This window comes from Falco rusticolus, chromosome 7 (genome assembly GCF_015220075.1).
Source record: "Falco rusticolus isolate bFalRus1 chromosome 7, bFalRus1.pri, whole genome shotgun sequence".
Taxonomy (NCBI): domain Eukaryota; kingdom Metazoa; phylum Chordata; class Aves; order Falconiformes; family Falconidae; genus Falco; species Falco rusticolus.
The window spans coordinates 14,143,004-14,152,373 of NC_051193.1; positions in this window are offsets into that span (position 1 = coordinate 14,143,004).

Consider the following 9,370-nt stretch of genomic DNA (forward strand, 5'->3'; position numbering starts at 1 on the left):
AACTTAATGCTGTGCTTTGATAAAAAGAATGTGGGTTTGATCTATACATGTGGTATAGTGCCTTAGATGAAAATCTTAAAAACTCTTTTTCAGGAGGTGGAACTTTGAAATGTTTGTCTTACTTCAGTTTATACTGTTAGCACACCCAGAGGGGTACAGGATTGTGGCAGGTACGTACATAACTAAACTGGAAAAATAGTATCTCGAAATACTTTAGCATGAAATTTTGGGCTTACTGCACACTGAGAAAGGCCTGTTGCTAGGAGAAGGTGTTTTGGGGGATGCTTAGGACCAAAAACCCTCTTGTGATTCCTGTAACTGATGTAGCCGTCCCTGGTGGCAGCTAGAGCTGGTATTTTCTCTGGAGGAACTAGCTAGGACTCCGAATTAACCCTGTGTGCTGAAATCAGAGATGTTTTGACACCAATCATCTCCTGCATCAGCGTATAGCGGTTAATAAGAGCCCTCTCAGATGAGACTGTTTCCCAAGGTCCAGCAACACTGTCCACTCCCAACAGCACATCCCTGGTGGAGGATAACGCTGAAGTCCCATCTACAGACAGTACGTAGTGATGCTCTCAGCGCTGTCATACTCGTTGTGCAGAAGCAGGGTTTGCTGTCTTTGCACCAAGCCAGGCTTCCTGATGGAAATAAGGTTTGAAGACTGTTAAATGGCTGATGCTCACTGTCCTTGGTTACTCTGGGCTACGAGGCTGCAAATGTCAGGTTTGGGGTGAGTGAGAGACACGTCTGCCCCTGACCCTCCGTCAGAGCTTTTCTACCAGGAGCCAGCAATAGGGCTGACAAGCGGTTCAGCAAATTCTGGCAGTCCCCAAATAACCAGTAGTTATAAAAGCAGCTTGTATGTACTTCAGTAAAGTAGAAGTGACGGCCTCTAATTCTCAGCAAAAAAAAAGCGTTTATCTATTTGGATTGGTATAATTACAAAGCATAGTATAATAGAAGTACCTGTGTGTACATCCCATCGCTTACAGTTACCAGAACCAAGCCTCCTGAGCTGGCGGTCCTGCAGTCTGGATTTCCATTTATCAGTGAGCGTGGGGAGGTACCTGCTCGGTACAAGCACTTTGACACTTCTGTAGGCTCATGGCCTTATTCAGTCCAGGAAATATTTTTAGCAAGGAGAAAGCCACTGCTCCGTGGGAAGGGCTGTGCCTCGCTGGCTGTTCGTAAGGCAGGTGACCAGCGTTTCCCAAAGAAACAGCCTGGTCCCGGAGCCACACTGCTGCCAGCAGGGAAATCTGCTGCTGCCTGTCTGTGACATCCCTTCGTTTTCATGTTCAATGGGATGTGTATCGGAAAGCTCGGGGAGCCTCCTCAGGGGGGTTGTGCCTTGGCAGTTGCCCACTAAATAGCATTTTACCTGCCTGTGTGGTACTGAGCTGCAATGTGTGACCTTGGGGTGTATGATGAAAATAGGTGCTAAAGTGAGATGGGTTTCATAAGTTCAACGTTTGACACCTAAATGGATGAATGACTCTCTAAGTTCTCCTCTTGCTTAGCTCATATTCCTTCAACAGCACAGAAGCAGCTGGGCCCTAATTTCCTTCCTTTTGGAGGAAAAATCCCGCCGTGCCACCATGGGGGGAGACCTGTATGGAAGCATTATAGTGGCTGAGATCCCTGAGGAGGAACAGGCTTGCTCCCTCTGTAACACATGTAACTGGTGACGGGGCTGAAATTACATAAAATTCAATATTTTTCTGTCCCACGCACTCCACATGCTTTTAATATTCCACACTTTTCATCTAAAGGCATGTCTGCACCAACAAGGGAAGAAAAAAGGATGTGTTAATTATACATTACTCAGCTGTCTCCCCACTTCCTAAAAGACTTGAGCATTTATGCACAAATCCACTGATACATACAGAAACGTGTATGCATTTTCTTCTATTTCTTTTCATCTTGTATTTCTTTTTATCTTGTAAAAAGTATCCAAAAGCTTGTAAATAATTTAAATAATTTACAACTTTAAATATCCTTTACATAATCAGCATTGCCAACCAAAGCAGAAGAGCAGCATCAGTGAGCCTAATATTTAATGGGCTAACCTTCTCCTGTGAAATGAAATGTATATGTTAGATACAAAAATACAGCAGCATCAGTAAAGTAAAATGGAAAAAAAAATAAAAATAGAAAAAGTAAAAGCCGGGCAACGAATGTAGCTCAGCCCTGTAGTGGCTGTAGTGGTGGTGCTGCCATGCTTCAGCCATGGGACCAACTGGACCAAAGTCCAACCATTCTTCGAAAGTGGGAATAAAATACCCTGCCAGGTTTGATTTCAGCAAGCAATGCGAAAACCGGCCATCCAAAGGCTCATACAGCAGCTCTGCAAGGGCTGCGCCAGTGACCTGCAACACGAGTTTCCGTTTTACCGTTTAACACCCGTCAGTGTGGTGCCTCCGTGGAGCTGTCCCAGGCTGTGAGGATCTCAGACCTAGTGAATTTTAAAAGCTGGGCTAACCTTTGTAAGGCAAACATCTCCCATCTTACTGCAATAATGCATTGCTGGGAGCGTTTGACAGATCATCACAGCCGAGTGGTACTTAACTCTGACCTCTGCCTGCGCATTTTTCAAGAAGATGGATCTCTGCACTATGAAATTCCCTTTGGGTCTTAACACTTTCCTTGGCAATTCAATATATTTCAGTAACTTTTCAGAACTGTTAGACCTTCTCAAAAGCACTGTCTGAAATGAAATGAGTTCTAGATGGAAAACTACAGACTTTAATTTGGGTTCAAAATAATACATTTTTGTGCACCAATATGGGGTGCTTCTGGCTTTAAGGCTGGTGCCCCAAGTGTGCAGGCACAGCAGTCAGATTTTACTGAATCGATCCTGCACTCGCACAGCTTTGGGGACCTGCTGTTCCCCACCATCAACTGCATCTCTTCATAAGCACGTGTATCCATGGGTTGCTACGTGGCAGTGGTTTGCATCCTGGATCCTGGAGTTAAAGCCCATGCAGTTTTCTGGGACCATGTGACCACACATGACTGGATGTTGCAGTCTGAGTGAGGGCTTAAATACCCCAAACAACAGTTACTGGCAAGGGTTTGCATTTAATTAGTCAAATATATGAGCAGATACATCTATTGGTACATGAAGCACGTTGATTTGAGTATTTTTGTTTTCCTTTCATGTCCTCTTCATTCATTAGTACTGGCAGTCTATGAAAAAGAGATCTGTGGCTGCTGTGATCAAGAGAGATTGACCTCTTGCTTTTCTCCCAACTTTCCATCATTGACTATGATTTGTTGCATATGCCCTGGATTGTGCTTAATGTATAGTGGCTGGAGGGAATTTAAACGTTCAGGGAATTATAAATAATACCAGCACAGGCAAGCTTTTTTTTTCTTTTTTTTTTTCTTTTTCTTTTTTTTTTTTTTTTGGCACTATCATGTCACACTGAAATGTATCTGCTTTCAAAGCTATTTACTTTTAGGCTTTTGCCATTTATTCTGTCACTACCATTAGCCATGGCTTTCATTTTTCTCTGGATGCAGGTTTGTACTGTTCATTAGCCTGGATGTGAATGATACAGAACAGGATCCCAACGTTCCCTGAGGAACAAAGAACCCAGGAAAGAAATGAAGTATTTATGTCTTTCAATAAAGACAATGTGCTGCTTATCTACAGCAGTGTCAGGTGCATTTATAAAGATAATTCCTGTCTCTGAAACCTGAGAAACAGCAGTGATTCACTTTCCACTTACGGTGTGCTGTGGAGGTCCCATGGTCAGCAGCACAGTCATTCCAGTGGGAGGGAAACAGCTTTAGGACCAGAATGAGAGACACAGAAATGCTGCTTAAAAAAAAACAAACAAAAAAAACAAAAAACCCAAGAGGCACACATGCATCACACTGCAGCCTAGCTCTTCTAAATCATTGGGTTTAACATGTTGTGTGCCTTGTTGGTTCAGATAGAAGATGACCAGGGTCCTGTGTCCTGGTCTCTCCCTAAGGTAAGGTGCAGCATCCCCTGCTAACCCACAGCTCCAGCTGCCCTGCTTTTCTCTCTCCTAGCTGAGTACTGGAAATAGGAGGTGAAACCTCTGGCTTGCAGAGGTTTTTGACAAACTCTGGACAATTTTCTTCAGATATGGTTGTTGTAATGGATTTGGGGTTTTTTATTCTTTCTGGATAAACCAACATTGCTGATCATAGTTGGCTCCTCTGGAAAAGAAATGTAAAGACATCGCTGGATTACTGATGTACAACTCCTTGTTTCTGCACGTGATAAACACATCTAAAAGCCAACACTAGCACTGCTGGGGATGGGCAAACGGGGACCGAGAAGCACAGTGTTTCAGCACGTTAATTCAGGCTCCCCTTGTCTTGCAGACCAGCTCATTTTGTGGAAAACATGGAGTAGTACCTGCATGCTCCATCCCGAAGCCTCCTTTGGGTCATGCCAGGTGACTGCAGCGGAGCCTGGCAGGCTCAGCAGAGCTGTGTTGAGGGAAAACGCGGCCTGTCTCTAGATGCCTGCTTCACCTCTGGCCCAGATGTCTCCTTGCCTAATTTAAAGCTAATTACAGTTATAACGATGCCTGTAGGCTGCCATTCACATCACCATGGGGATGCTGGCAGTCATCCCGCAGGGATGGAGGCTGGCCCACAGAGCCAGCCCCATTTCTGCCACCGGCTACGGCATGGGGAGACCCTGCCCTCAGGGAGCAGGCAGCACCACTCACCGGTGGGCAATGCTCGAGGGAACAGGAGCGGCGCACGCAGGCTGCATCTCCCTGGCGTGCAGTTCTTTTCCCAGCAGCAGATGCTTCCCGGAGCATTTCCACATGCAAAGTGCTCCTTTGGGCATAGCGGACAAGATGCACTTCTGCTTCACCACCCTGTGTGCCTATATGCTCATGCACACACTTTTCAGTACTTCTCTTCCAAAGCAGCGGGCCTGCCGGCTGGGGAGGGAGGAGACGGAGCAGGGCTCTCCATGTAGGCTGCAGGAAGCGTAGGCGCTTGATCCTGTTTCACTGTCAACTCTGCTTCACTGGAAGAGACTGTGGGAAGGGCAGTGACTCACTTGCTCGTGAATAGTGATTTCAGCATGTCTCCGGGAGTGGGACACATTCATTTCCTCACCCCCAGCGTCTGCAGTGCCCACTGCCACCGTGCCGAGATGCGTAGATCGCGCGCTGCTGGCGTCTTCCAACCGTTTCCTGGTGAGAAGAGGATGGAACCCGGGGGTGGAGCAGAGGCTGCTGCTGGATCTCAGAGAAAAATACCTTTCGGTTGTGCAAAGGCACCCATGGGGTGGCATTTAGACTATTGCCTTGGGATAGACAGCTCTAAATGTCTTTATGACACTGGGAGCGATTAACCGATTCTTTGAAGCGGGGGCAAACCCAGCCTCCCTGTGGGCCATGTCCTGCATTTCCCTGGGCTGCTGGCCCCTTGGCTTCTAGCAGGGCAGCGCAGTTGGTGCTGCGGGTCAGGGGGTGCCTGTGCCCCCTTTCTGTTGGGACACCCTTGTCCAGGGCTGCCCCCGAGCCGCAGCCCCACGGCCCCGCTTAGCTGCAGCCAGCTGCCCAGCGAGGCTGCTTTGCACCCTGCTCCTCAGTGCCTTGCTGGGGAGCTGGGGCAGGAGAGGGGACCTACTGGAAAACAAGCAACTATAGTTTTGCTAAATATGTTTTCTGAGCAGTCTGTAGCTCACCGCAACAGCAATGGCTTGCTAAAGACGGCTTGTTTTACAAAGCATTTTCACAAGCAGCTGAGCTGTTAATGTCACTGCTACCTGAGCAGATTTAATTGTGCTGCTTCTTGCTTCCAGCTTAGCATGACATGCTGAGAATGAAAATCACATACCTTTTCACCAGGAAAAAAATGCTGTGTTCTGGGGCAGTTTTGAGTGTCTGTTTCCCCCAGGGATTTGTTCACATATTGTTCTGAGCTGCTTTTGCTGCCAAGGTTTGCTGTGGCATTTATTAAAAGATGCCTTCAATGCCATTCACCTTTCGTCATTGCCACGGATTTAATTGAAACCATGTCCCTCTTTCCTACCAATATCCCGTTATTATGGCATGGAGTGTGCAGATGTGTGCTCAGATGCAAACAGGAAGTTCTGGAATTAAACCCACGCTTTTCACACGAGGGGATGCGTAGCCTTACATCTCATTTTCTTCAAAGGGTGCACACTCTTATCTACAAACTTCTTTGTAGAGGAGGACTGAAAAAAGGAACCATTTCCCAGCTTTTTGTTAGTCCTAACGAATGCCTTGGCACAGATCCTCTTTGTCCCTCTTGCTCCTGGTAGCTTGGTGTATCTGTGCATCTCTTAAGAGCTAAAAGGGGATGGAAGTGATGGAAGGACAGATTGTGGGTCTGCCCTGCAAACCTTCCCGGGCACCGCTTCAAGCACAGCCATGTTCAATAGTCCCCATAGTCACACAGGTGGCTTCTGGGGCACGATGGGTGGCAGGAGGCTGGTGGTGGCTGCACGGTGGCCGTGGCACTGCTGGGTGTTCAGCCTGCTCCCATGGGTGCTCTTCACCTCACCTGCGCAAGAGAGCCTGGGCTGGCTCCTCTGTGAGCGGGAGGGGAGGAAAGGTCCTATAAGACCTTTTTGCTAAAACTAGAAATTTAGTGGAATTTTCTTCTCTGGTTAAACGGGAAGGCAGAGAAAAGCAGATGCCTGTAGCATTCAGGCACAGCGTGGCTCACACAGCACACCAGCCTCTTGCAAACGTGCATCACAGAAAACAGCCAGGGAGAAGGATGAGCAAGAGTTTTCGATGGCAATAGGCTTTGGAGTTTTTAACACAATCTGACATTAGGTGAAGTACTTTCACAGTATGTTTATAGCTCGCTCTATCTAGAAATCCCTGCAATTCCTATGCACTGGTGGTGAGGACCAGGCAACCTTTTCCCTTGTGCAAAACAGCAGTAACTCCACAACCTGCTGATGGGGTGAGTTGTTGCCTGCTGCTGAGAAGCTTGTAGGGGAGGGGAGGATATCTTTGTGCAAGCACGTTATATAAATCAGCATCAATTTCCAAACAGCATTAAATTAATCCAAAGAGGCTCTCAATGTGCCCAAGCAAAGCGACATACTTCCTCAAGCTCCTGTAAGATCAGTCAGGATCACTGCAGGGTGCTCACACTCAGACTTGATTTGCTTGATTCAATACCATTTTGCAGGAAAAAAAAAGGCGGGTATCCAGCACGTGAGTCAGCCCCGTGTGCTGAGCTGGGGGGTCAGTTGTGGAGGAGCTTCCCAAGTCCCGACCAGCAGCACATCACCAGGAATGCTGGCAGACCCATAGCTACACTGGCATTGCCAGCTGCAGCCACAGCACTTCCACACACCAGTATCACTGCCGCGGCTCCTCTCTTGCTGGGATCAAAGCGCCAGGATTTCAAAGCAAAATTCTTTTAGTCAGACCCAGCAGTCTTTGAATACATTAACTTTAAACCTCCCTAAAAATACCGGCAGCTGCTGTCTGGACTGCCCACAATATAGCTGGAGATCACAAGCCACAGTGATACTGATTTATAGAAATTGGTCTCTTTACCTCATAACTGGGCTTTCCAGCAAATCCATGCATTATTAACTCTTTAAAGCCAGACAACTGCATTTTTTTCAGCTTAAATAAATCAATTTCTGCAGCTGGACAGTCAGGGCAGACTATTCCCACCGAGGCATTCATTTACTAATCTAGGGTGAGATACTTTAAGAAGGGTATTATAGTCTAAAAGCTGTCACAGCAGTTTTGCAGGTTAATATTAATCCAGTCTAGTAGAGCTGGTCATCACAGAACCAACCCGCTGCTCCAGTTTATCCTGTTTTGTCCATCAGCCTTTGCACGCTGCTGCAAGCGCGTGGCACCAGCAGCTGCACCGAACCTGCTGGGGCGTGCAGAGGCGGGAGGGCACCTGAGCTCAAACCCAGATTAAGGCATCTCCCCTCTGACACTTGCAGGCGGCATCTCTTGGTGCCCCATCAGCCTGGGGTAAATCAGCCGGGGGGCACCAGGGCCATTCCCTACCCCAGTTCCCTCCGCAGCCCAGAGCCAGCAGCACAGGGCAGGTCATGGTCATGGACAGCCAGAAGAAAGATCTGAGGGTGATTCAGTAAGGGGGTTTTTAGTCGTCTTATATTTGGGCCTCTCTCAGAAAAGGAGCTGTGGCTTCCCCTGCAGAGCAAAGCGAGCCCCAAGGCAGTACAGTGAGCAGCTCGCCTGTAAACCTCTCCCTGCCGCAGCACAGCGTGCCAGCCACGCCAGCAGCACCTTGGGGGGCTGTCTCACCTGCTTTTAAAGATTTCCAGTGACAGCAATTCCGCCACCTTCCAGGCAACCTGTCCCTGCACCTCTCTGCTCTCACTGTTCATTAGAAAGGTTTTCCTACCATGACCCTGAATCCTTCCTGCTATAATTTAAGCCGCTCGTCTCCCTGTGAACATGCAGAACAAATTACTCCCCTCCTCTTTGCAGCAGCCTCCTGTGTATTTGAAACCTGCTCTTTCATTTTCTCTTCTTTAGGTTAATGCCAGCGCTTCTGATGTTTTCCCTGGTCATGTTTCCGATGTCCAGGAGCGCTGGTGCTCCAGCGGCTGCCTCTTGCCAGGCGCTGCAGCCGGGGGCACAGCCAGGATGCTGCCACTGGCTCCAGGCACTGCAGGGGCTGCCCTGCATCCCGGGAGCCCTGTTCCCACGAGGGCACATCTCTGCTGAGCAGCAGCCTTTCCGTTTCGGTAGCGAACCAGGTGATGAGGATATCAGAGAGGTGAAATATTCCACACCAACCAGAAAATCACTGCAGCACATTTTCCACAGAGCAGGCATGTAGGCTGTAGCAATGAAGCAGGCTTCCAAAATCAGGTGGGTTCAGCTGGGGTCTGGGCAAGCTGGTAAGGACGTTTTTCAGCCTGGGATGTGGAGCTCTGTTAACACCTGAGATGAGACCCCAGCTGAGCTTCAGGCACAGCTGCAAAAGAAAACTCCAGGTAGGTGAAATCACTGTCCAGTGTTGCTGTTACTCGGCCTCTCGTGAGTAAAATTGCTGTTGTTAAACACACAAAAGCAGTAAGATTTGTGGGAGAAATTGCAAGTCACATTCTCTGCATACTTCAAACTGCTGGATTTAACTTCCTAGCGCTGTAGCTGAGAACGCAACCACAGTGATGAAACAGCAAAGGGCTCTGCCCTGGACTCCGAAGCGCCATTTGGCAGGAGGCACCAGGAAAGGCAGCCGAGCCCCCGTGCCCTTTGCTCGGCTTTAAATAACCGCACTGCTAAAGGGCACGGCAGGCGAGAGCACAGCTTACCCCAGCACCAGCCCCCTCCGCTCTCCTCACCGCCCACCGAGCACCTCCTCTGCCCAGGAGGTC